General features: G+C 36.5%; 1 protein-coding gene and 1 pseudogene across 1 annotated transcript in view; both read left to right on the top strand.

The window, feature by feature from the left end:
• The window catches only part of LOC145269850 (uncharacterized), a 509,018-nt gene that overhangs the window by 55,332 nt on the left and 427,138 nt on the right, over positions 1-26,548 (top strand). The gene's annotated exons all lie outside the window — the stretch shown is intronic.
• Positions 6,241-6,385, top strand: LOC145269979 (U2 spliceosomal RNA; annotated as a pseudogene).

Here is a 26,548-nt window from a genome sequence, read left to right as displayed (position 1 = left end):
AGATTCCATGTACAAAGCTTCTTTCTCAGAACTGCACGCCTGTGGAACTCTTTCCGTTAGTCTGTTTTCCATCTGACTACAATTTGGTTGTCTTCAAGTCCAACATAAACAAATTCTTGATGAACCGTCCTATTAAATAATCCAATTTACCTACTACTTTCTACTACTAACGATTACTAAGAAATTATCCCATTTACTGCTGTACACTCGGTAACCCTTATCCTCGAGTTGCCTCCGGGCCTTGATAAGTGGTGACCCCTTTGTAAAAATATATGTAATGATATCTCCTGCAAAAGGGAGCTATTTGTTTACTGCATGGTATCAGCTACATTAATTGAATAACAAAATCTTAACGAACGGGTGTCAGTAGTCAAAGCTGGCAATATGCTTAAGTGTATCTTTCGTCATCACTCCCATGTTGCTCCACCCGTCCATATTGATAATGACTGCAAGCGACACACAAAATTGCAACGAAAAACTGAAAGTCGCTTAAAGAGATAAAGAATTTGTTAACAAGCTTAATCAGGTTATTCCAAGATGGCCGTAGAGTAAATCAGAATAACAATATGGATTGAATTAATCAAGCTCTAACCGTTTAAGCCTAAGAAGATCCGAGTCACTTAATTGGATCAACGGAATTCAAAACAGTTCATAAAATTGGATCAATATTTGATGAACAATAATGATCGTTTATTGATCCAACGATTTATGAAATGTTTATTGTAGATTAAGTAAATTGATTTTTCTCTTTTAACAAAAAAAAAAAAAAAAAATGGTTTTCTACAGAACAAAAGGAAAAGAGACAAATCTTTTCTATGAAAAACGTGATCCATCTGGTGGGTGGATCTCTTTTCTGATTCATTTCTCCGTGTGTGTGTCTGTAGTTGTTTAAAAGCATCAAATCCAAACAAAGTTAGGATCTATATAGGGTCAAGTGTGTTGCATACAAACAATGATCTAATGATTATAAGCAGTTTAAGAAATGGCTTTATGAAAATGCATAACGTTTTTAAATTGTTGTTTTTACCAAGAATATAAAAAGCTGGTGGGTGGATCAGTCTTTCCAGATCCATTTCTATGAGTGGTTGCATAGGATCTAAAAAAAAAAAGATTTATATAGAATCAACTGTCAATACATTTAAACAAAGACAATATAACTATGAAAGGAGTTTAAAAATGTTTTTTTGATAATTGCACAACATTTTAAATATTTTTTTTTTTTTTTTAAAGAAGATAAAACATGGTGGGTGAATCTGTCGTTTCAGATCCATTTGTGTGTGTGTATATGTGTTCGTGTGTGTGTTTGTTTATATATGCGTTTGTTTGTGTGTGTCTATGCATTTGTGTGTTTGTTTGTGTGTGTGTTTTAAATTTTAAATAGTTTTTTTTTTCTAAAGAAGATAAAACATGGTGGGTGAATCTGTCTTTTCAGATCCGTTCGTATGTGTGTTTGTTTTATATATGTGTTTGTTTTATATATGTGTTTGTTTTATATATGTGTTTGTTTTATATATGTGTTTGTTTTATATATGTGTTTGTTTTATATATGTGTTTGTTTTATATATGTGTTTGTTTATATATGTGTTTGTTTATATATGTGTTTGTTTATATATGTGTTTGTTTATATATGTGTTTGTTTATATATGTGTTTGTTTGTTATGTGTTATATATATATATATATATATATATATATATATATATATATATATATATATATACTGTGTGTGTATAAGATCTAAATGATTTATATAGGATCAAACAAAGATATAACTATAATAGAAATTCAAAAAATTATTTGTATGAAAAATCCATAACATTTAAATATTTTTTTTTTTTAAATAAGATAAAAGCTTTAATATGTAATGAATTTTGCTTGAAATAACACATGTAACAGAGGACTCTTTCATATCTAATATATTGATGTTGGCATTCTGTGGATGTTCAGTGTAAATGGAAACGCTCTGATATTGTAGCTATTTTGTTAAAACTGCAAAAGTATTTATCAAAGCTAGCAAGGACGCCCAGTAAAACCTGGTCGTAAAATACGCTTAAATATGTTTTAATTCTTGCATATTTCGTATATATTATTATAGAGTTAATGTTCTATTGATTTTTATGTTATAAAGTTGGGATTTAAAAAATAAAGAATATATTTATGACTTGGGTTCATCAGCTTGAATCGAAACCGAAATAAAAACTTATGAAATATATATAGCCATAATCATAGAAATATCCAGGTTGGTATCTGGAGGGGCATTAATTCACTGAGATAGATGCACCCTCAGTCTTCGTTAAGACATGCATCTCGGAGAAGACTCTGGTGTAAAAACCTGCGGTCTACTGTGTACTCTGACCTGTGGCAGTCATCTGCATCAACAGAGGTTAGCAGGTGTGGTTGGTTCTACATAAAGCCTTCACCACTATAAGCAAATCTGTGTGGATTTCTGAGCAACTTAGTTGCTGTGGCAAAACCTCATACGTCAAAATCGACGGGAGAGTATATATATATATAGATAAAATTTACTCTAGGATAGCGATATAAAATAGTTTTAAAACTAACAAAACCAATAGAAAATAAATGAATCAAATAAACATGAATATACATAAACGATCACACATGTGTGTGTATATATATATATATATATATATATATATAAACTAACATTAAAAAAAAAACACTAACCTAGTTTTAAAACAGATCAAGAAACTAAATAGACCACACACAAAGGAACAGGTCAACCAGAGGCCAAATAGGCCTTTGTCTGATAAAATACATGCTCATTGGCTGATAGGAAGGGCACGGTGGATACTAGAAAGCTGATTGGCTAACTAAAATCTCAATAGAAGAGGAGCATATAAAAATGATAAACAACCACAGAATTCGCGCATAAGCCTGAAGAGTCCTAGAGTGGATGAAACACGGAATATTCGGTGTAGCTTAATCGCCATATATATTTTATAAATTACTAACTAGCTCTACCTACGTATTGAGCACTTTTGAAGTAAATACTTCAAGTTTACGCATAAATCTATACTTTCGTATATTAATTTTATGTGAGCAAATTAAGTAGTTATATATATATATATATATATATATATATATATATATATATATATATATATATATATAAACTAGAGTTCATTCAGCCATAATCAAAACCAAAACTTATGAAGAATTCTTGATAAAATTATTAAAAAAAAAAAATAGATTACTGGAGTGCCATCAGTTATAACCAAAACTTATGAAGAATTCTTGGTAAAATTATTTATGACAAGAAATGGAAGTACATAACAATTAAACGACCCGGATATAAGCGTGACACAGAAAATAACACACACACTACCGTATTGATATCTCCTGCGAAAGAGAGCTATTTGTTTGAAAAGCTGCGTGGCTTCGGCTGCAATAATTGAGTAGTGCAATCTAGAAAGTTGCCTTAAGGAACGATTGTTTATAGTTGTAGCTGATAATATGCTTAGGTTTTCTATGTGTCTTTTGACATCTCTCCCAGGCTGCTACACCCGTTCATATTTATGGCTTAACCCACCCAATTGTGTGGAAGGACCCGGATGTATTCATAATCATTACATCATTTAGACTAGCAGGGCTACCTGGTACAAAATTACAAGATAATTTCTGTCCCTCTTTTATTCTTCACTCAACCCATTCCTCTCTCTGGATATGCACACATGATTCAAATCGGCATAAGGGAAATAACTGCAGGGGAAAACATCTGTTACTTCCTTTGACATAAGATTAAAAGATGTGTGTACGTCTTGTATAATATTAAATAATATAAATGTCAATTAGACTTCCAAATAATGAATCCTTTGGGTTTTTTTTTTTTTTTTTTAAATTTTATTCTTTATTTGAAGAAAGAGCCGTATAGATAAAGACGAAACGTTGATGAATCTGTATATATCTCCCAGCTCTCATTCTTCAATCATTCATAAACATTTCTGCAGACGACATATATTAACAACACTTCAAAGGCCGTAAGTGGCGAAGATCTCTCTGATTCTCTTCCCTCTGGTTGTGAGTACATGGTTACATGGGGGTGGGGTGGGGGTGGGTTGGGGGTAACATCTAAAACTAAGCTTCTCTCTTTCTATCCTCAACGCACATCTGGCATCAATTGAAACGAACGGCTCTCATCTTGAGGACACTGTGTTTAGACAAGCTTCTTCGTCTGACCTTCACCTTTTTTTTTTTTTTTTTTTTTTTTTTTTTTTAAATACATCTACCATATCTATGGGACATGAGTACATGTGAAATGCGTTGATTAAAAATGTTCATCTACACAAGCACCGATTGGTGTCAAGCTTGTGGGTCTGACCTTCACTCCTGATCTGAAATGGAACACTTACATGAAATATGTTGCCAAGGTCACTGGTTGGATCATTCTACTTCTCCAGTAAATATCTCACTGCTGATGCAATCCTCTACCTGCACAAGAGCCAAGTACATTCTAGGATGGAGTACTGTTGTCACATCTGGGCAGGAGCTGCTCAGAATACTCTATCCTACCTGGACAGTTTTTTTTTAAATATATATATATATATATATCAATCCTTATTTAAGAAGCTCAATGTAATTACAGAGCAATATTGTGAAAAGTTATATTCCAAAATTCATGATGTTGACCATCTTATAATTTATTCCTTTAATTCAGTTGACTGTATAAGTCAACTGAATTAAAGGAATAAATTATAAGATGACAGCTAGTTTTAAAAAATCTGCTTTTGACCCCCCCCCTTTTTTTCAGTCTTAACTTAACTGATTCTTTATTTCCGGTCATATTTTCAGAGCAAGTGCAACATAGATACCCAGTAGGGTTCTCTATAATTTATTTCTGATTGATTTTAACGATATTTGATTTTAATATTTGATACTATGGTTTAACACCATAAAATACTGCTCGTATACGTTTATGGACTTAATCGGACTGAAAACATTCTGCCCTGTGCTTTCACACAATTACCGATAAAAACGGACATTTTACATAATGCGTTAATATAATAAGACGGACGTTAGAATATCTGCATTGATCGATATTGGATCAGATAATGTTGCGTCAGTTAAACTTTTTTTATTCACAAGATTTATTGCCATAGAAATGTAACTGGTTACTATGATGTGGGCCAGATTTATGAGGCATCTTTAATGGGAGTTCAGCCGGAAACTGTTTATTCACATTGCATTTAAATTTCTGTCTGTTGGTACAACCGAGGAAACGGTTTGAAGGGAATTCCAAAGGCAAGTAATTTGAAGAAAGAAACTATTAGTGAAGAAAGCCTTGCTGCATCTGGGAAGCTCTATGGTGAAGGAGTGGGATTTTGCTGCTTGTTGGGTTGGTTTGGGGTATTTATGTTGAGAGGGAGTAAGTATTGCCACAGATGTAACAGGTTTATTGGAGGCATCCTAAGTGGGGAGTTGAGCAGGAAGATTTTATACACATTATGTCTAAATTTCTACATGTTGGTACAGTTGGGAAAACGAGGAGTTGGAAGGGAAATCTAAGAGCAAGTGGTTCAAGGAAAGAAGTTACTAGAGTATAACGCCTTGCAGTATTTGGGGACCTCTGCAGTGAAGAGGTGGAATTTTTCTGCTAGTTGAGTTGAAATTGAAGGAATATGAGTTTAGTCTGTAAGAGCAAATTGCGAAATGGGCTTGGGTATGCAACATAGTGATGATGGGGTTATGGCTTCACAAACCCTGCAATTAATTAGCTTAGAGCAGTGGTTCCCAACTTTTTTTTTTTTTTTTTTAGTAGATGGCAGTGTTGTTGAATGTATATATAATTTATATCATACATATATCTATATATATATATATGATGGACTGTCCGTCGATTTTCGACGTATGAGACTCCGACAATTGACCTGAAGGTCTAGAACTCAGCGTGTCGACATTCACTTAGATGTATGTGGCACTTTAGTCCTGCTAGAGACTTGCAATGGCGACCGCAGTGGTGACAGACATATAAATGCGAGAATTTAGCTCCACACTGCTCAGTATTATTTTTTGACTTGACTCTCGCTTCTTTTAGTTTTTCGATGCAAAACGCTGAGAACTCCTTGATTTTTCTTGATATATATATATATATATATATATATATATATATATATATATTATAATAGGACAACAAGAGTATGAAATGAAGACACAAAACTATATAGATATAGAATGGATCATTTATTTAATAATCGAATACATGCAAAATAAATGATCCATCTTTTTTCTGTTCTTGGCCTTTTGGCCGTGATCAAAGTGTAGTATCTGTTCCGGCAGATACTACACTTAAGATAATTTGTACCAGTCAATGGAGGGGAAACCCTCTATACTGGGACAATTATTATTTTTGGTAACCAGAGTGACCCCTTTTAGGGGAGCTGGTTTTTACCTCACATTAAAAACGGCCTTGTGCCTAATTTGCTCAGTGGGGGAGCAAATAAATACCATCTGTTCCGGCAGATGCTGCACTTAAGATAATTTGTACCAGTCAATGGAGGGGAAACCCTCTATACTGGGACAATTATTATTTTTGGTAACCAGAGTGCCCCCTTTTTGCCTACTTTTAGGGGAGCTGGTTTTTACCTCACATTAAAAACGGCCTTGTGCCTAATTTGCTCAGTGGGGGAGCAAATAAATACCATCTGTTCCGGCAGATACTGCAAGCTATGACTAGCTATGACTAGCAAAGACCGGATGTGGGGGCAACTTCACATGCCTGACCATTAACCAGCTCCCATTTCCCACCTCTCGGGAGCTGGTCCCCTTTTTCCCTTCCCCCTCCCTTCACTCCTCACATTAAAAATCGGCCTTGTGCCTAATTTGCTCGGTGGGGGAGCAAATAAATACCATCTGTTCTGCAGATACTGCAAGCAAAGACCATATGTGGGGGAAACCCCACATATAAGACCTTGGTCAATGTAGGGGCAACCCTTTATACCAACAGTTACTATCCAGCTCCCATTTCCCACCTCTCGGGAGCTGGTCCCCTTTTCCCTCCCGCTCCCTCTCTCTTCACATTAAAAAACGGCCTTGTGCCTAATTTGCTCAGTGGGGAAGCAAATAAATACAATCTGTTCTGCAGATGCTGCACTTAAGATAATTTGTACCAGTCAATGGATGGGAAACGCTCTATATTGGGACAATTATTATTTTTGGTAACCAGAGTGCCTCCTTTTTGCCTACTTTTAGGGGAGCTGGTTTTTACCCCACATTAAAAATGGCCTTGTGCCTAATTTGCTTTGATGGGGAAGCAAATAAATACAATAAATGATCCATTCTATATCTACCAATATATAGTTTTGTGTCTTCATTTCAAACTCTTGTTGTCCTATTGTATAAGCTTTAATAATCATTGTTGAGCTTGGCATTATCCGGATAAGTCTCCTTTTGTGAAATTGAACTTTCTCTTTTCCTTTTATATTGAGCTATATATATATATATATATATATATATATATATATATATATATATATATATATATATATATACTAACAATTCTTTTATTACTATTCTCAAAATCAGTACAAACGAATTTCAAAGTATAAGTTTTATTTACAATGAAGCTTCTAGTTCATTGAAAAAGAGAGAAAAACTTTAGTTGTAAGGGGTTGATTGGTGTGTGGCTCGCCAATGAAGAGATGTCAAATCACACTCGCCGCTGTGTTTGCTCTCTCCATTTTCTGTTTATTTTTCTCTTATATAATCACAAATCGACATTGTTGGAATTGTAAACATCAAGACATTAGTCTTTTCTATTTTACATTGCGTAATTCATTACTTCTGATCTCGGAATGTAAACGGTTCTTTGTTTTCGTGTTAAGTACGATTCTGGTTATTTTTATGGGACCAAAAATGTAGATAAACTCCATCTGGTGTGTGTGTGTGCGTGCACCTCTGCTTTCAAATGTACATCATCATATCCCTATATCTAACTACTCAGTCGAGGTTTTAAAAATTTTTGCAGCATACTTCTCGCAAAAAAAAAAAAAAAAATTTCACACAATAAAACCTTTTTGCAATAAAAATAATAAAAAACAACAAAGAATGTCCAAGGATGGAGTACTGTTGCCATATCTGGGCAGGAGCTGCTAGAAAGGACTTATCCTGCCTTGATAGAGTTCAAAATAGACTTCGTAGCCTCGTAGGAGATGTCCTTTTCTCTTCCCTGCAACCTCTTTCTAACAGTTTGTCTCTGCTTTATCGTTATTTTCATGGCAGGTGCTCGGCTGAGCTCCATTCTATGGCCCCCCCCTCGCCAAACTTTCACAAGAAACACCCGTCTAGCAGAAAATACTATCAATAATTTCCCCCACTCTTTATCTGTGCCTAAACCTAAGCATAGATTCCATGAGCAAAGCTTCTTTCTTAGAACTGCACGTCTATGGAATTGTCTTCCATTTTTCTGCTTTCCAGCTGACTACAATATGGTTGTCTTCAAGTCTAACGTAAACAAGTTTTTGATCCGCCGTTCCGTATAAGTTAACAAATTTACCGAATCTCCATTACTAACGGTTACTATATTGTCCAATTTCTACTGTACACTCTTTAATCCTTATCCTCGAGTGGCCTCTTGGCCTTGGTAAGTGATGCCTATGTAAAATTTTTTTTTTTTTTTTTTTAAATTTTTGTTCAGGTAAAAAAATCCCACTTCACGAGGTACGAAATTGAGGATTGCAGTAAGATGAGTTTTTTTGTACGTAGATCCCTAACTCTAACTTTGAACTGATTATTAAACAACGCTCTTAATCATTAGGCCATGTCGCATGTTGACGAAAGAAACGCAATTATCTTTTAAAAAATATCACTTTTCTTTCATTTCTCTTTTCCCTCCCCCCTCCCTCACTCCTCTCTCTCTTTACATCTTCCCCCCTCCCTTGCTCTTCTCTCTGTTCGTCACCAATCCCCGTGTGTATAACTTTTTTTTTTATCCGCCCCCCCCCCCTCGTCGCCACTGTCTCCTCATTGATGCAATGGTTCCCAATCTTTTTTACGGTGGCACACCGTTAAGTTTTTCAAATTTTCGCATCTACCAAAAATTTTTTTTTTTTTTTACATGGTGGTCACCACTTATCAAGGCCCGGAAGCCACTCAGGGATAAGTGTTATTGCAAGTACAGTACGTTAGTGTGGAGATTTGATGAAGTGTTTACTTAAGGGGGCGGTTCATTAGGAATTTGTTAACGTTGGACTTGAAGACATCCAAGTTGTATTCAGGTGGGAAGCAGGCAAACGGAACAGTTCCACAGGCGTGCAGTTCTAAGACTCATAAAGTCGTTTTGCAATAAAATAGAAAAAAAAAAACGAAGATTGAGAATGTTTATTCATATAAACCAACATGCCCTTTAATCAATATTTGGTATACAATGTCAAGGCCTGAAGGCCACTCGAGGATAAGGGTTAATAATATAAGGTGGCAGTTCATTAATCGTTAATGGTGTAAATTGGGTAGAATTTGGATTATTTAAGGAGTCGGCTCAACAAGAACTTGTTTACATTGGACTTGAAAGGTACCATGTTGTAATCGGTTGGGAAGCAGACCAGTGAAACAGTGTTCCACATGCGGGCAGTTCTAGAAAAGGTTTTGGAATCTGATATGTTTAGGTACAAATGAAGAGTGAGGGAAATTGTTGACAGTGGTTGTTGGAGTTGGGTGTTTTTGTGAAAGTTTGGTAAGGGGGACCATAGATTGGAGTTCAAACGAGCACTTGTCTTGAAAATAATGACAGAGCAAAGACAGGCTCGCAACGTCTCTTCTGTGCGTGTGTGGGGGGGGAGGTGGCAAGGAAGAGAAAAAGGCATCTAGGTTTTGACATTTTTGAACTCCATCAAGGCAAGATAAGGCACGCCAAGCAACTTCTACCCAGATGTGGCAAAAGTACTCCATTTTAGGGTGTACTTGGCTTTTATACGGCTAGAGGATCGCATCAACGGTGAGATACCTACTGGAGCATTTTCCAGCAATCTTGGCAACAGATTTGATGCATGTGTTCTATTTAGATCAGGAGTGAAGGTCAGACCCAGAAGCTTGTCAAGACATGGAGCTTCCCCAAGACGAGAGCCATTCATTTCAATTGGGGCGTGGTGGGGGTCAAAGCGATTATACTGAAAAAAGAGAAGCTTGTTTTTTTTATGCATTAAAATTAACCAACCACCCTTTTTTTCATTGCACCACGCACCCAAGACGAAAGCCATTCATTTCGATTGGGGTCAGAGCGATTATGATGAAAAGAGAGATGCTTGGTTTTCGATGCATTAAAAATAACCACACACTTTTTTTCCTGAATTTAAGAATTGAAAGAAATAGTTACTTTTGGTCAAGATCAAAGTGTAGTATCTGTTCTTCAGATGCTGCACTTCCATTTCTTGTTCTCTTTCGGTGGAGGAGAAATCCTTCACGACTGAGACAATTTTTATTTTTGTACCTTTTCTCCACGTTAAAAAACGACCCTGGTGTCTAACTCTGTCCCGTGGGGAGGCATAGTAAATAGGTACTTCAATATATCATGTAATTTTATGTAAGTGGTTATGTTAAAACTGTTATAGAAAGCTGTAGACTTTTTGTTTTTTTAATGGCAGGAATTGCAGTGTGACGTAATACTATGCATTTGATGCAGTTATGTGCAGAGGATTGGCTCACTTTCAAAAGCCGTGCTAGATTGTTTAATGAATACCAACACTTGTTTGGTGATTCTGGTTAGGGTTAGGTTCTGATATCAGAAACAGTGGCATAGTCTAGTTTTATGTTAGAATAATCAACTACTCGAGCATACAAACATCTCGAAAATTGTCGGGTTTTATTTTGTGGAATTCTAATGAATCTATTTTTGCTTCTTCCTTTTTTTTTTTTTTTTTTTTTTTTTTTTTTTTTTTTTTTCAAAAAAAAAAAAAAAAAAAAATTCCGAAACGGTATAATGGGATTTCAAAAATGCATTTCAGGTAAAAAACACTAATACATACGTATGTGTTATGTCGAAGATATGCTACAACTATTGTTTTTACAATAAAAGTAAAGATATTAACAATCCACTAAATTCTATTTTAAAATGTGAAATTGTTTTAGCCCTATTATATTGCACAAATAATTTTTAAAAATTTTTTAATGCTTATTTAGATATTAGCCGTTCAGCCCAGCTTTGCTCGGGCCCTATGTGCTGTTCATAACTTTATATGCATGTGTGTGTAATATATATCTATAATATAAAGCTGAATGTGTGTGTGTCTGGTCACGAATAGGCTCCTATATGGTTGACTATTTTAAAAAAACTGATTACATATAATGATAGATGTATCGAGACACAGGAATGGGTATGTTTGATCCTGCAGAACGGTGGTTCCTTAAAATTGTGGGGTCTGCGTTCGCGCCTGGTCAACAAAGTATGGAAATAAAAAATTAAAAAAAAAAAAAACGTTTACAAGTGTTTTTTGATATAGATGTACATAAGAATACTTTGATAAGCATGTTTTAACTTAAATAGGGATGGTATAATAAAATTGTGGGGGTCTGCGTTCGCGCCTGGCCTCCATAGAATGGAAATAGGAACAGTCTTTAATAAAGACTTTTCATATCTATCTGCGTAAGTATACTTTGATAGTTATGTTTCAGTTTGAAGAAATATGGTATAATAAAATTATGGGGGTGTTCGTTCGCACCTGACCTCCATAGAATGGAAATATGTCACAGTTTAACAAGGTTTTTTTTTTTTTTATATATATAGATTCACAGAATATTGTGATAAGTGTTTCAGTGTGAACAGGTATGGTATACTAAATTATGGGGTTTATCTATTTTATTTTTACATTCATCATATTTTGCTTTGGTTTTGATACCCCGAAATTCGAAGCTATCTCTTTACAACCCTTCCTTTTCATAACCTATCATGCTTTAATAAATCAGTCCATTTTCTGTAGGCTGTTTTTTGAACCCAGTCAACGACAGGTACTTTTGCTAGTATTATATATATATATATATATATATATTATATATATATATAAAGTGAACGTGTCTGTGTACATTTCCCTACACAATAACTCTGTAAAGTTTAAGTCTACAGACTCGAAATTTGATGTACAGGGTACTGAGATTTGGGAAAAATCTTTGAAATCCGTTTTCGGCCAGAAATTTGGCGATTAAGGGGTAAAAGTTCAACGATTTGACCTTTGAGAACTCTACCAAACTCCTCCGACAATTTTCGGTCTAAACACTTGAAATTTTAGATATAGGTTCCTTGGACATGTATCTAACTTAATAACTTGATTTGAGCCCCAAACAATAAATGTTAATGGGTCATAATAGGGGTCAAAGTTAAAAAATTTTTTTTTTTTTTTTTTTTTGCTCAACATACACCTCCAGTGCAACGCCGGGCGTAAATGCTAGTATATATATATATATATATATATATATATATATATATATATGAGACAATAGGAGTGGAAAACGAATTCACAAAGATTATATATTGGAAAATATAGAATGAGTCATTTATTTAATAAGGATATGCATACAATTATTTGGGGCATAAAGAGTCCCCTTTATTCCCCAACTAAATGTATGCATATCCTTATTAAATAAATGATTCATTCTATATTTTCCAATATATAATCTTTGTGAATTCGTTTTCCACTCCTATTGTCTCCTGGCTCTGTCGGTGGGGCATTAGAATACGCTGACTGCCCCCCCCCTGCAGAAGGTAAAAGTCCCTCAATGGGGGTCCTGGATATGACCTTAAACTATATCCAGTGGTGAGGCCCCAGCTTGTGGGCTTTGGGGAGTGTGGAGCTACCCTTTAATTACCATTGCTCCCAGGTCCACTCTGACCCAGAGTGGTAGTACCTGCTAGGTCCCAACTATGGGTTAAATAGAAACCGACGTGAAAACAACAAATATATTCTATTAAAAAAATTTTTCTTCAAAATCTTTGGATTCGGCATTAAATAACCCGAAAAGGGTTGATATGCCGTAAAACAAAAACCAACCAACCTATTGTCTCCTGTATAAGCTCCATTGAAATTTGTTGAGCTTTATATTACCCCAATAAGTCTCCTCTTATAGAAGTGAATTTACTCTCTTCTATCTACCCTCGTTATATATATATATATATATATGACTCGTGTTTAGACCCAAAATTGGCAGAGGAGTTTGGTAGTTTTCAAAGGTTAAATCGTTGAACTTTGACACCTTTACTGCCAAATTTCTGTCTGAAAACCGATTAAAAAGATTTTCCCAAATCTCAATACTCCTTATGTCAAGTATTGAGTCTGTAGACTAAAAATTGAAGGGATTATCACATACTATTTACAGGTTGAGACGATAAAATTGTCGCCCTAGAAAAGACTACATGATTCCATTTCCATTTGATGAAAACCGGTTTTCTTTTTTTTTTTTTTTTGTTGCAGACCATCTACTAGTTGGCAGACCATCTACTAGTTGGCAGACCATCTACTAGTTGGCTAGTTGTGTAGAAATCCCCTAGAGCGATAAGAGCCTCCTATCATGTTTGAAAGTGACAATGTTCAATGAATGAGATCAAATGTACTGCTGTACAATTGATGCTCTTTGCCAAATTATGACAACAGGACCATTGCCAGCACCCTCAAAAATGCATCGCTGGATTGCCACAGACAACAGGAACATGCCCAGAGCAACGAAAATGTTTCCAGCCGCAGTTATGGTCTTTGGTGTGGTTTCAAGTGAGGGTCACATCATACCACCTCACATGTTCGAAGTCGGCTTGAAAGTCAACACCAAAGTGTACCTGGATGTGTTGAAGAATGTGGTGATGTCCTGGTGCAATCAGGTGACCGCTGGCAGATCCTGGTGTGTGCCACCCGACAAGTCAAGAGGCCCAGACTTGGCTTCAGAAGGAGTGCTACGATTTTGTACCCTTCTCTCACTGATATCCGTATCAAGGCGGTGATTGAGGCTGAAGGCGGCTACATTGAATAGATGTCAGCTCTACTACATAAGGTTGTAAGGAAGAGAAAAGGCATCTAGGTTTTGACATTTTTGAACTCCATCAAGGCAAGATAAGGCACGCCAAGCAACTTCTACCCAGATGTGGCAAAAGTACTCCATTTTAGGGTGTACTTGGCTTTTATACAGATAGAGGATCGCATCAACAGTGAGATACCTACTGGAGCATTTTCCAGCAATCTTGGCAACAGATTTGATGTATGTGTTCTATTTAGATCAGATCAGAAGTGAAGGTCAGACCCAGAAGCTTGTCAAGACATGGAGCTTCCCCAAGACGAGAACCATTCATTTCAATTGGGGCGTGGTGGGGGTCAAAGCGATTATACTGAAAAAAGAGAAGCTTGTTTTTTTTATGCATTAAAATTAACCAACCACCCTTTTTTTTTCATTGCACCACGCACCCAAGACGAAAGCCATTCATTTCGATTGGGGTCAGAGCGATTATGATGAAAAGAGAGATGCTTGGTTTTCGATGCATTAAAAATAACCACACACTTTTTTTCCTGAATTTAAGAATTGAAAGAAATAGTTACTTTTGGTCAAGATCAAAGTGTAGTATCTGTTCTTCAGATGCTGCACTTCCATTTCTTGTTCTCTTTCGGTGGAGGAGAAATCCTTCACGACTGAGACAATTTTTATTTTTGTACCTTTTCTCCACGTTAAAAAACGACCCTGGTGTCTAACTCTGTCCCGTGGGGAGGCATAGTAAATAGGTACTTCAATATATCATGTAATTTTATGTAAGTGGTTATGTTAAAACTGTTATAGAAAGCTGTAGACTTTTTTTTTTTTTAATGGCAGGAATTGCACTATGACGTAATACTATGCATTTGATGCAGTTAGGTGCAGAGGATTGGCTCACTTTCAAAAGCCGTGCTAGATTGTTTAATGAATACCAACACTTGTTTGGTGATTCTGGTTAGGGTTAGGTTCTGATATCAGAGATAGTGGCATAGTCTAGTTTTATGTTAGAATAATCAACTACTCAAGCATACAAACATCTCGAAAATTGTCGGGTTTTATTTTGTGGAATTCTAATGAATCTATTTTTGCTTCTTCCTTTTTTTTTTTAAATTAAAAAAAAATAAAAAAAAAAAAAATAAAAATTCCGAAACGGTATAATGGGATTTCAAAAATGCATTTCAGGTAAAAAACACTAATACATACGTATGTGTTATGTCGAAGATATGCTACAACTATTGTTTTTACAATAAAAGTAAAGATATTAACAATCCACTAAATTCTATTTTAAAATGTGAAATTGTTTTAGCCCTATTATATTGCACAAATAATTTTTAAAAATTTTTTAATGCTTATTTAGATATTAGCCGTTCAGCCCAGCTTTGCTCGGGCCCTATGTGCTGTTCATAACTTTATATGCATGTGTGTGTAATATATATCTATAATATAAAGCTGAATGTGTGTGTGTCTGGTCACGAATAGGCTCCTATATGGTTGACTATTTTAAAAAACTGATTACATATAATGATAGATGTATCGAGACACAGGAATGGGTATGTTTGATCCTGCAGAACGGTGGGTCCTTAAAATTGTGGGGTCTGCATTCGCGCCTGGTCCACAAAGTATGGAAATACAAATTTAAAAAAAAAAAGTTTACAAGTGTTTTTTGATATAGATGTACATAAGAATACTTTGATAAGTATGTTTTAACTTAAATAGGGATGGTATAATAAAATTGTGGGGTCTGCGTTCGCGCCTGGCCTCCATAGAATGGAAATAGGCACAAACTTTAATAATGACTTTTCATATCTATCTGCGTAAGTATGCTTTGATAATTGTTTCAGTTTGAAGAAATATGGTATAATAAAATTATGGGGGTGTTCGTTCGCGCCTGACCTCCATAGAATGGAAATATGTCAAAGTTTAACAAGGTTTTTTTTTTTTATATAGATTCACAGAATATTGTGATAAGTGTTTCAGTGTGAACAGGTATGGTATAATAAATTATGGGGTTTATCTATTTTATTTTTACTTTCATCATATTTTGCTTTGGTTTTGATACCCTGAAATTCGAAGCTATCTCTTTACAACCCTTCCTTTTCATAACCTATCATACTTTAATAAATCAGAGTCCATTTTCTGTAGGCTGTTTTTTGAACCCAGTCAACGACTGGTACTTTTGCTAGTATATATATATAAAAGTGAACGTGTCTGTGTACATTTCCCTACACAATAACTCTGTCAAGTTTAAGTCTACAGACTCGAAATTTGATATGCAGGGTACTGAGATTTGGGAAAAATCTTTGAAATCCGTTTTCGGCCAGAAATTTGGCTGTTAAGGGGTAAAAGTTCAACGATTTGACCTTTGAGAACTCTACCAAACTCCTCCGACAATTTTGGGTCTAAACACTTGAAATTTTAGATATAGGTTCCTTGCACATTTATCTAACTTAATAACTTGATTTGAGCCCCAAACAATAGATGTTAAGGCGTCATAATAGGGGTCAAAGTTAAAAAAATTGACCGCTTTTTTTTTTTTTTTTTTTTTGCTCAACATACATCTCCAGTGCAACACCGGGCTGAAATGCTAGTATATATATATATATATATATATATATATATATATATATATATATATAATGAGACAATAGGAGTGGAAAACGAATTCACAAAGATTATATATTGGAAAATATAGAATGAGTCATTTATTTAATAAGGATATGCATACAATTATTTGGGGCATAAAGAGTCCCCTTTATTCCCCAACTAAATGTATGCATATCCTTATTAAATAAATGATTCATTCTATATATCCAATATATAATCTTTGTGAATTCGTTTTCCACTCATATTGTCTCCTGGCTCTGTCGGTGGGGCATTAGAATACACTGACTGCCCCCCCCCCCCCTGCAGAAGGTAAAAGTCCCTCAATGGGGGTCCTGGATATGACCTTAAACTATATCCAGTGGTGAGGCCCCAACTTGTGGGCTTTGGGGAGTGTGGAGCCACCCTTTAATTACCATTGCTCCCAGGTCCACTCTGACTCAGAGTGGTAGTACCTGCTAGGTCCCAACTATGGGTTAAATAGAAACCGACGTGAAAACAACAAATATATTCTATTAAAAAAATTTTTCTTCAAAATCTTTGGATTCGGCATTAAATAACCCGAAAAGGGTTGATATGCCGTAAAACAAAAACCAACCAACCTATTGTCTCCTGTATAAGCTCCATTGAAATTTGTTGAGCTTTATATTACCCCAATGAGTCTCCTCTTATAGAAGTGAATTTACTCTCTTCTATCTACCCTCGTTATATATATATATATATATATATATATATATATGACTCGTGTTTAGACCCAAAATTGGCAGAGGAGTTTGGTAGTTTTCAAAGGTTAAATCGTTGAACTTTGACACCTTTACTGCCAAATTTCTGTCTGAAAACCGATTAAAAAGATTTTCCCAAATCTCAATACTCCTTATGTCAAATATTGAGTCTGTAGACTGAAAATTGAAGGGATTATCACATACTATTTACAGGTTGAGACGATAAAATTGTCGCCCTAGAAAAGACTACATGATTCCATTTCCATTTGATGAAAACCGGTTTTCTTTTCTTTTTTTTTTGTTGCAGACCATCTACTAGTTGGCAGACCATCTACTAGTTGGCTAGTTGTGTAGAAATCCCCTAGAGCGATAAGAGCCTCCTATCATGTTTGAAAGTGACAATGTTCAATGAATGAGATCAGATGTACTGCTGTACAGTTCATGCTCTTTGCCAAGCCAAATTATGACAACAGGACCATTGCCAGCACCATCAAAAATGCATCGCTGGATTGCCACAGACAACAGGAACATGCCCAGAGTAACGAAAATGTTTCCAGCCACGGTTATGGCCTTTGGTGTGGTTTCAAGTGAGGGCCACATCATACCACCTCACATGTTCGAAGTCGGCTTGAAAGTCAACACCAAAGTGTACCTGGATGTGCTGAAGAGTGTGGTGATCCCTTGGTGCGATCAGGTGACCGCTGGCAAACCATGGTGTGTGCCACCCGACAAGTCAATTTTGTACCCTTCTCACTGATATCCGTATCTAGGTGGTGATTGAGGCTGAAGGTGGCTACATTGAATAGATGTCAGCTGTACTACATAATCAAGTTACCTGAATTGATTGATTGAGGCTGAAGGCGGATACATTGAATAGATGTCAGCTCTACTACATAATCAAGTTACCTGAATTGATTGATTGAGGCTGAAGGTGGCTACATTGAATAGATGTCAGCTCTACTACATAATCAAGTTACCTGAATTGATTGATTGAGGCTGAAGGCGGATACATTGAATAGATGTCAGCTCTACTACATAATCAAGTTACCTGAATTGATTGATTGAGGCTGAAGGTGGCTACATTGAATAGATGTCAGCTCTACTACATAATCAAGTTACCTGAATTGATTGATTGAGGCTGAAGGCGGCTACATTGAATAGATGTCAGCTCTACTATATAATGAATATACCAAATTTATTTTTTTCAATAAAAGTTTTAAAATAAAGCTGTAGTTGTCTTTCTTTAGGACGACACTTTTATCGTTCCAACCTACAGATTTCTCGTTCTGTGAAATGTCCAAGGGTTCTGCTAGTTTATAAATATTTTTCTAACAAGATTTGTCGACCTAAAAATCTGGGTAATATCTGTCCCTTTTCGCTAGGATCAAAGCATAATATCTGTTCTTAATAATACATTTCATCGGTTCTGTCCTTGCTGAGTGAAGGAGAAATCCTTCTAGACTGAGACAACTTTAACTGTTATTCCTATCTTGAGTGATTCTTTCGGTGGAGATTTTTATGCACATTAAAAACCTTTGTGTGTTTACTGTCATTGTGTGAAGGCAAGAAAATAAAAATATCAAAAAATAGAAGAGCGACAATCAAGGGAGGTAATTATTCAAGTCAGATAAATCCAGACACGGTCAACTCAACTAAATGACTGTATCTTCTATAACGACATTCTTCAACCAAAGGTGTTTTTTTTTTTTTTTTAGGTTCACACACTGTATAGAATTGAGAGGCTGAGGTTCAAATTAAGTCTGAATCGATTCTGTTCGCATTCACAATGATACTTGCTAAGAAAGGTATTTACCCTGACCCTTCCTCACCCCGATATGTAAAAGAAAACAGATTGTTCTTTCTTTTTAATGAATTGCGCAGTTTTCGCATCAAATAACTGAGAACGCATTGATACGCCATGAAAGACAATCCAGATGATTTGTTCTGAAGACGAAGCCATTTTTACGATGTGGAATGTGTGCCTACCCTGGGTGTCTTCCAATTTTCTCCGCTTACATGCCATTCATTTTTTTTTTTTTTTTTTTTTTTTTTTGTTACTCGATCTACCCTGGCAAACCTCATCCACCCGGATGCTGTCTCGTTTTTAAATATAGAGTACCCAGACTCCATAACAAGCCATTGAAGTTTTCTATGTAAAATCTTGAATTACAAAAAAAAAAAAAATCAATCGAGAGATCGATAATATTCCGATCAATTATCTATATAGGAGGGATCTCCAAACTACGGCCTACGGACCAGATCTGGCCTGCAGAGCTTTTATGAAAACTGTAAAATTATTCACGAAAAATTAAAAAAAAAATGGAAATTTTTTTTTTTTTGTTTTTTTTTCTACTCAAAAACTGTTTTTTTTTTAAAAATGAGGTTTTGGAAAACGAGTTTCACTAAAAAGCAAAGCTAATATACAAAACTGTATAAAATATGTCCAGGCCGTTTTTTTTTTTTTTTTTTTTTTTTTTTTTTTTGTCCGCCGCATAACATCTAAAAAGTAAGCAATATGGCCTCCTTGCTCAAAAACTTTGGAGATCCCTGGTCTAATCGATTGGTGTCAAGAGAAAATGTACGGAAAAAGTTTTATCTTGAACCTCTCAGCTTTGTAATGACCTTGTATACTAAAGCTGAGATTGAGAACGACTCCTGTCTCTTTAATGATGAGTTTTGTAGTAAGATGTTTGTTGACATTACATTGAAATTACGTTTCTCCAACTTTCTTCAGGGGTATCTTGTCGAACTTCAGAATTTTTCTGTCGAACTGGGGAATCTGCACAAATTTTCAGACGGAACCCTTTTATTTATTCCACAAGAGGTAACATGCTCTCGAGCTGTCTACCATGACCGAGTAGAAGTCCTAAGTAATTCAAAATTGCATTTTTGAGTGTCGCCTGCACTGAGGATTGAACCTTCGACCTCCAGAAGAGTGTAATTTACAACTAAATTTTTACGAACTACTTTATCCACAATGTAGTGATTTTTTTTTTTTTTTCATATTAAGAGAGTGAGGATGAGCTCTATAAATCTTTCTTCAGGGAAACGTTTTATAGTGAGATATTTGTTCACATTACATTGAAATTTCTGCATCTTGGTACAGTTAGGGGGAACAGGAGACCTGGAGGGAATTCCAAAGTCCAACAGTTTGGAGTGAAGACGCTATTAGAGCAGAAAGTTCTCCGGCATATTGGAACACCCGTAACAGTGAATGGATGGGGTTTAGCTGATTTACAGGTTGTCCAAGTGTATTCACGTCACAAGAGCACTAGAGCAGCAAGGTCAAGAGTACATTACATAGTAGTACAGGTAGGGATGCAACATTGCGGCGATGGGATATATAAAATAATCAGTAATAAGACTGTTTGCTCTGTGATAACTATGAAATTTATATTAAAATATCATTTAAGCATACATACATGGGGATCGCCACTTATCAAGGCCCGGAAGCCACTCGGGGATAAGGGTTATTGTGTATACAATAATCAATGGGATACTATCTTACTAATAGTTGGTATTGGAGATTCGATAAAGTGTCTTACTTAAGGGGGCGATTAATCAGGAATTTGTTTATGTTGGACTTGAAGACATCCAAGTTGTAGTCAGGTGGGAAACAGGCAAACGGAAGAGAGTTCCACAGGCGTGCACTTCTCAGAAAGAAGCTTTGTTCATGGAATCTACGTTTTGATTTAGGCACGGATAAAGAGTGGGGGAAATTGCTGACAGTGGTTTTAGCTATACAGGTGTTTACTGTGAAAGATTGGCGAGAAGGGACCAGAGATGGAGCTTGGACGAACACTTTCCATGGAAATAACGATAAAACAAAGACAGGCTTGCAACGTCTCTTCTGTGGGAGAGAGCTTGCAGGGAAGAGAAAAAGGCATCCCCCACTAAGCCACGAAGTCTATTTTGTACTTTGTCAAGGCAGGATACCAGCCCAGATGTGTATTGGCAGCCTCGTAACTCTCACTTCCTTTATTTTGTCCTTTGGTCCTCACATTCCATAAGCAATGTTTCTGGTAAACGGAGAAGAATTACTGTTTCCTGGGTCAGAATCTATTCCATCTAACAGTCATCATTGGCTAGTTTTTTTTTTTTTTTGTTTTTTTTAATCTTGAGGTAGTGCTTTTTTTTTTTTTTCGTTTTCTTTTTTTTTTTTTAAACTCCTACCTAAATGGAGTATTGTTGCCACATCTGGGCAGAAAATGCTAGAAAGACATCCTGCATTGACAGAGTTCAAAGTAGACTTCATAGCCTTGTGGGGGATGCCCATTTCTCTTCCCTACAACCTCTTTCCCGTAGAAGAGACGTTGCGAGCCTGTCTCTGCTTTATCGTTATTTTCATGGCAAGTGCTCGTCTGAGCTCCAATTTCTGCCCCCCCCCTCGCCAAACTTTCATAAAAAAACACACTCGTCTAGTTGAAACCACTATCAATAATTTCCCCCACTTTATCTGTGCCTAAACCTAAACGTAAATTCCATGTACAAAGTTTCTTTCTTAGAACTGCGTGCCTATGGAACTCTCTTTCATTTCCCTGCTTTCCAGCTGACTACGATAGTCGTCTTCAAGTCCAACATAAACAAATTGTTGATGAGCCGTCCTCTTTCTGCAATCCAATTTACTAGATTTATACTTCGGATGATTACTATAATATTGTCCCATTGATTACTGTACACTCATTGACCCTTATCCTCGAGTGGCTTCTGGGCCTTGATAAGTGAAAAAAAAATAATTGGCTTCATGCTTTGCTTGAAGGGATTTCCATAAAGAAAAAGGCATACTTTCACTGAATTGTAAAAACGCTAGTCGGATTTATAGGGGGCGCAAGTATGTAAGGAGTTTGAAAGCAAGATATAAGTTTACACTAAATCTGGCCCTATTCACAGTAGCCCCTTCCGTTTCAGTGGCAATATGCTTTTTTTTTGGGGGGGGTACTTATCTCTACTCATATATAAAAAGTATGCGTGCGTGTGTGATTGTTTCCTATGAACTCCCAGATGGCGGTACCGTTTATTTATTTTAGTTCTCAAATTTCACACAAATCTACTTTTTTATGTGGCTGGAAGTGTTCTAAAATAGGTTTTGAATCGAAATACATCAAATAAGTATCGATGATCAAAAAAAACTCCCATTTAAAGAAGGAACAGTCCAATTTTGACCAAAGTTAACACCTTCATACAGCCTAACATCACAAGTGCATATGAGAAGTTTTATCATCGCACAAGCAGAATAGACCGGCACATAAAATCAAGAGTAGGTCCTTTGATAAGACAAGGGCGCATTTGAAATAAGACTACAATGTATGGTGGACTAAGTCACTACAGGGAGGCACGTGAAGCTTCCTTCTGGTGAACTGTGATGGGTCCCCAACCAAAGTAGGCAATCAATCAATTTGATTGATAATAAAAAATATAGGAGTGTAAAATATTCGTTAATCATCATTCAATCCTGGGCAACGTCGGGTCACCCTGAAAGTTCTGCACAAGCATTAATTATTCACTAGTCGTCACACAAGCCATCAGCAAAGATTTCTCTTTGAGAAAAACTTGTGGTGTCCTCTGGAGACTGAGTGACAACAAGTCTCCCTAGATTTCCAGTACTCTCCACTTCTTTCGATAACATTTGCAAATGAATTTGCGCTATCGCAACAACCGCTTACCATTGATTTCTCGTTGGGAGTGACCACTGGTCTTCACTGGAATTTGGGTTGCAATAAGCCTCCCCAAGGTCCCAATCCTCTTTGCACTCATCCAGTGGAGGTCTGGCTTGTGCTTTTTCTCCTCTCTCTTTGACCCTCCGTACTTATTTGGTGTGGCACCAGTTTCTTGTGACACACACACACACACACACACACAAAAGGGGGGGAGGGCAATGGCACGCAGCGGGTGGGGTAGGTTCTCTTACAATTATACAGTTTGTTTTCATGATTCCGTGTGAGGTTTCTTTGTTTCCGATCTGTAGCAGTTTCTGTGTGTCGAGTTTTTGCCTGTAGCTCATGTGTGTTGGCTTCCGCATTCAAGGGTTTTTCTTCATGTTTTATTGTTTTCCGTATCTTCTCAACCACCTTTCCTATTTCAATCTCTTCTATTTTTTTTTTTTTTTTTCGGTATTGTTCCTAGTGCTCCTACTATTAGTAGTGTTATCACCACCATCATCGTCATCACCACCACCGCCATAATCATCATCATTTGTGTGAATCTTATTGACCGAATGGGGGTGAAAAAAAACATAACAGAACAAATGTCATCGATTTCTCTTTTTTACTAGTTATTATATTTGGTAATTTTCCTTGGTTGTAGAAGACTATCAGACCATCAAATTGAAGGTTGCCATGGTTACTGCAGCATTAATATCCGATGTTGCCATGACGAACAGCCTATTTCTTGATTCTGAAAAACGCCACAAAATATCATTTCTGTCATTTGCTACAACTTTTTTTGTTTGTTTTAAGATTTATTTTCTTGATGGGCACGTCAAGACTAAGCACACAAGCAATTTTGAAAATAAAATAAAAAGGTACTTGTTAAGATAGTCGATAGACCGATATTTTTTTTTTGTTTTGTTTTTTAAACATGTCGTTTTAAGCAAAAACAATATTACGTAATGTTCATGTCGAAAATAGTAATATATCAAAAAATTATGAACAATCGAGTACAAAGTTAAAGAATTTCACGGATAAGGACTCTCATGTGTCTATAGACACAATATGTGCACAGTTTGATGTCAGTGTGGGAACTGTAAACACAATTATTCTGCGAGGAACCGAAGATGCAGATTTGCACAAAGTGTGTACCAAGAGTGCAGTCCACAACTCCATCCTTGTCACAGACTATTTGACCAAAATGGGCATCAAGACAGTTCCTCATCCTCCCTATAGTCCAGACCTTGCTCCCTGTGATTTTTGGTTATTCCCTAAGCTCAAGGAAAACCTTAGAGGCTGCCGTTATGAGATAATTGAAATGAAAGAGGCTGTGATGAGGGTCATCGATACGCCCACACCAGAGGACTTTTCTGTTGTTCTACTCGACGAGTTTTCGTAATTTTTGGATATATTACTACTTTCGACATTACAATTAAGCAAGCATTTTTTTTTTTTTTTTTTTTTTTTTTTTCGGAAAACGACATATTTAAAAAAAAAAAATCGACCTGTCGACTTTATTTAAACAAGCACCCCAAATTAATTAGATGATTATCTTCGCGAGAGAATAATTTGCTCAGTGCAACGTGGGAAGTTTCGAACTCGATAGATTTATGCATGGATGAATATGCAACCAATGACCAGGAAAAAATAGTAGGATGCGGGATTGCGGATGCAACGGCTGGATGGGATGGGGATGAGGCGACCGGGATGAGGAGGGATCAACAGGCCGGTGTAATTATGTTATTCTGAAATAGAAACTAGAAACGTCCATCCCGGAAACGGAAAGAAACGAATAGATGTACTTTTATTTTTTTTTTCATTTATACAGGAAGTTGCGTCGTATTTCAATCGTTAGAATAATGGCCGAATAATTTATGCAAATGATATTGAAATGAACACTAAAGTGGCGGGATTTTTTTCCCCATCCAATCTCGGTGTAACATTGTTCTTACATGCTGACATGTTGTTTATGAAAGGCTCGCAAAGACAAAAAAAAAAAAAAAAAATACAAAATAGAAATTCTATTCGGCTTTTTTCAGCTGAAATAAAAGGCGTTTACTCATGGTACTTTCCAAACACCGCATTGCTTGGTTTTACCAGTCTCTTTATTCGCCATGCGATTAACAAAACTATTCCGTGCTTTTTCTTTTCACACCCCTACCATGTCTGCTTGTAGTGTCTCCACACGGGTTTCAAATGTCTCACGCCTTCCTGTCCCACCACAAGAGTCAAGTACGCTCAAGGATGGAGTACTGTTGCCACATCTAGGCAGGAACTGCTAGGAACATCTTATCCTGCCTTGGCAGTTCAAAATAGACTTTGTAGACTAGTGGGTGGGGTGGGGGGTCTCTTTCCTCTAGAAGAGACGTTGCGAGCCTGTCTCTACTTTATCGTTATTTTCATGGCAAGTGCTCGTCTGAGCTCCAATCTATGGTCTCTACTTGCCTGACTTTCATGAAAAACACTCATCTATCTGAAACCATTATCAATAATTTCCCCCACTCTTTATCTGTGCCTAAACAGAAACGTAGATTCCATGAACGAAGCTTCTTTCTTAGAACTGCACACCTGTGGAACTCTGTTTCGTTTGCCTGCTTTCCGGCTGACTACAATATGGTCGTCTTCAAGTCCAACGTAAGCAAGTTCTTGATGAGCCACTCCCTTTTAAGTAATTCAATTTACCAAATTTCCACTACTAACGATTACTACGATATTTTCGTACACTCGTTAACCCTTATCCTCGAGTGGCCTCTGGGCCTTGATAAGTGGTGGTGACTCCTTTGTAAAAAAAAAAAAAAAAAAAAAAATTCGAATTTTTCTTTCCGCTGCTATGCCTGCAAGCTTTCTCTCACGACACACAATCGTCCGACCATCCTATTTGTTAAAAGTTTGGATTGTATCTTGTCTTTAGAAGTTCCTCTCGCATGGACTCTTGTTTCCTCTAGTCGTCATCTGGTTCTTTTTTTTTCTCTCTCCTTTTATTTTCCTTCTCTTCCTCTGCTGTGACGTCTGCTCGTGCATTGGCTTGGTTATTTGCATACGTGAGCTGCTGCTCCATTGCTTCATTACACTCGGCGGGGGTATGACGTCAGAAATCTAATATATAAAACGCTATATGTCTGTTTATCTCCATATTTTCAAACTCTATCTCCTCCGAGACTAAAAGTTGTAGAGCATTCTATTCTCTATCTCTACAAATCTATCAAACCATATATGGCGCACCGTTACATTTCGACTGGTGAATATCTACCCATTTGAAGGTTCTTGATAAATTGCAGAAACGTATCTGTAATTTGATTGGCCCCATCCTTTCTTCACTGCAACTTCTTTCTCACAGACAAACCCGACAAGCAGCTAAATCCCACCCCCACACAGTAGAGATCCCTAGATGTAAAAGATCTTTCTACTCCAGTAGTTTCTTCCCCAGAACCGTTAGACTTTGGAATTCCATTCCAGGTCCCTGCTTCCCCAACTGTACTGACGTGCAGAAGTTCAAGTGTAACGTGAACTGTCATCTTGCTGCCCAAATCCCTACATAATACCCCAGTAGTTGTTGCCCCTGATAGTAGCCCCCTACACCAAAGTGGCAATATGCCTTGTTTGGGGTGAAAATGTAATAAAATTTTTTTTTT

The sequence above is a fragment of the Euprymna scolopes genome, chromosome 45 (assembly GCF_053919585.1).
Source record: "Euprymna scolopes isolate OS-2025 chromosome 45, ASM5391958v1, whole genome shotgun sequence".
Taxonomy (NCBI): Eukaryota; Metazoa; Mollusca; class Cephalopoda; order Sepiida; family Sepiolidae; genus Euprymna; species Euprymna scolopes.
This window is presented reverse-complemented; position numbering and strand designations above follow the sequence as displayed.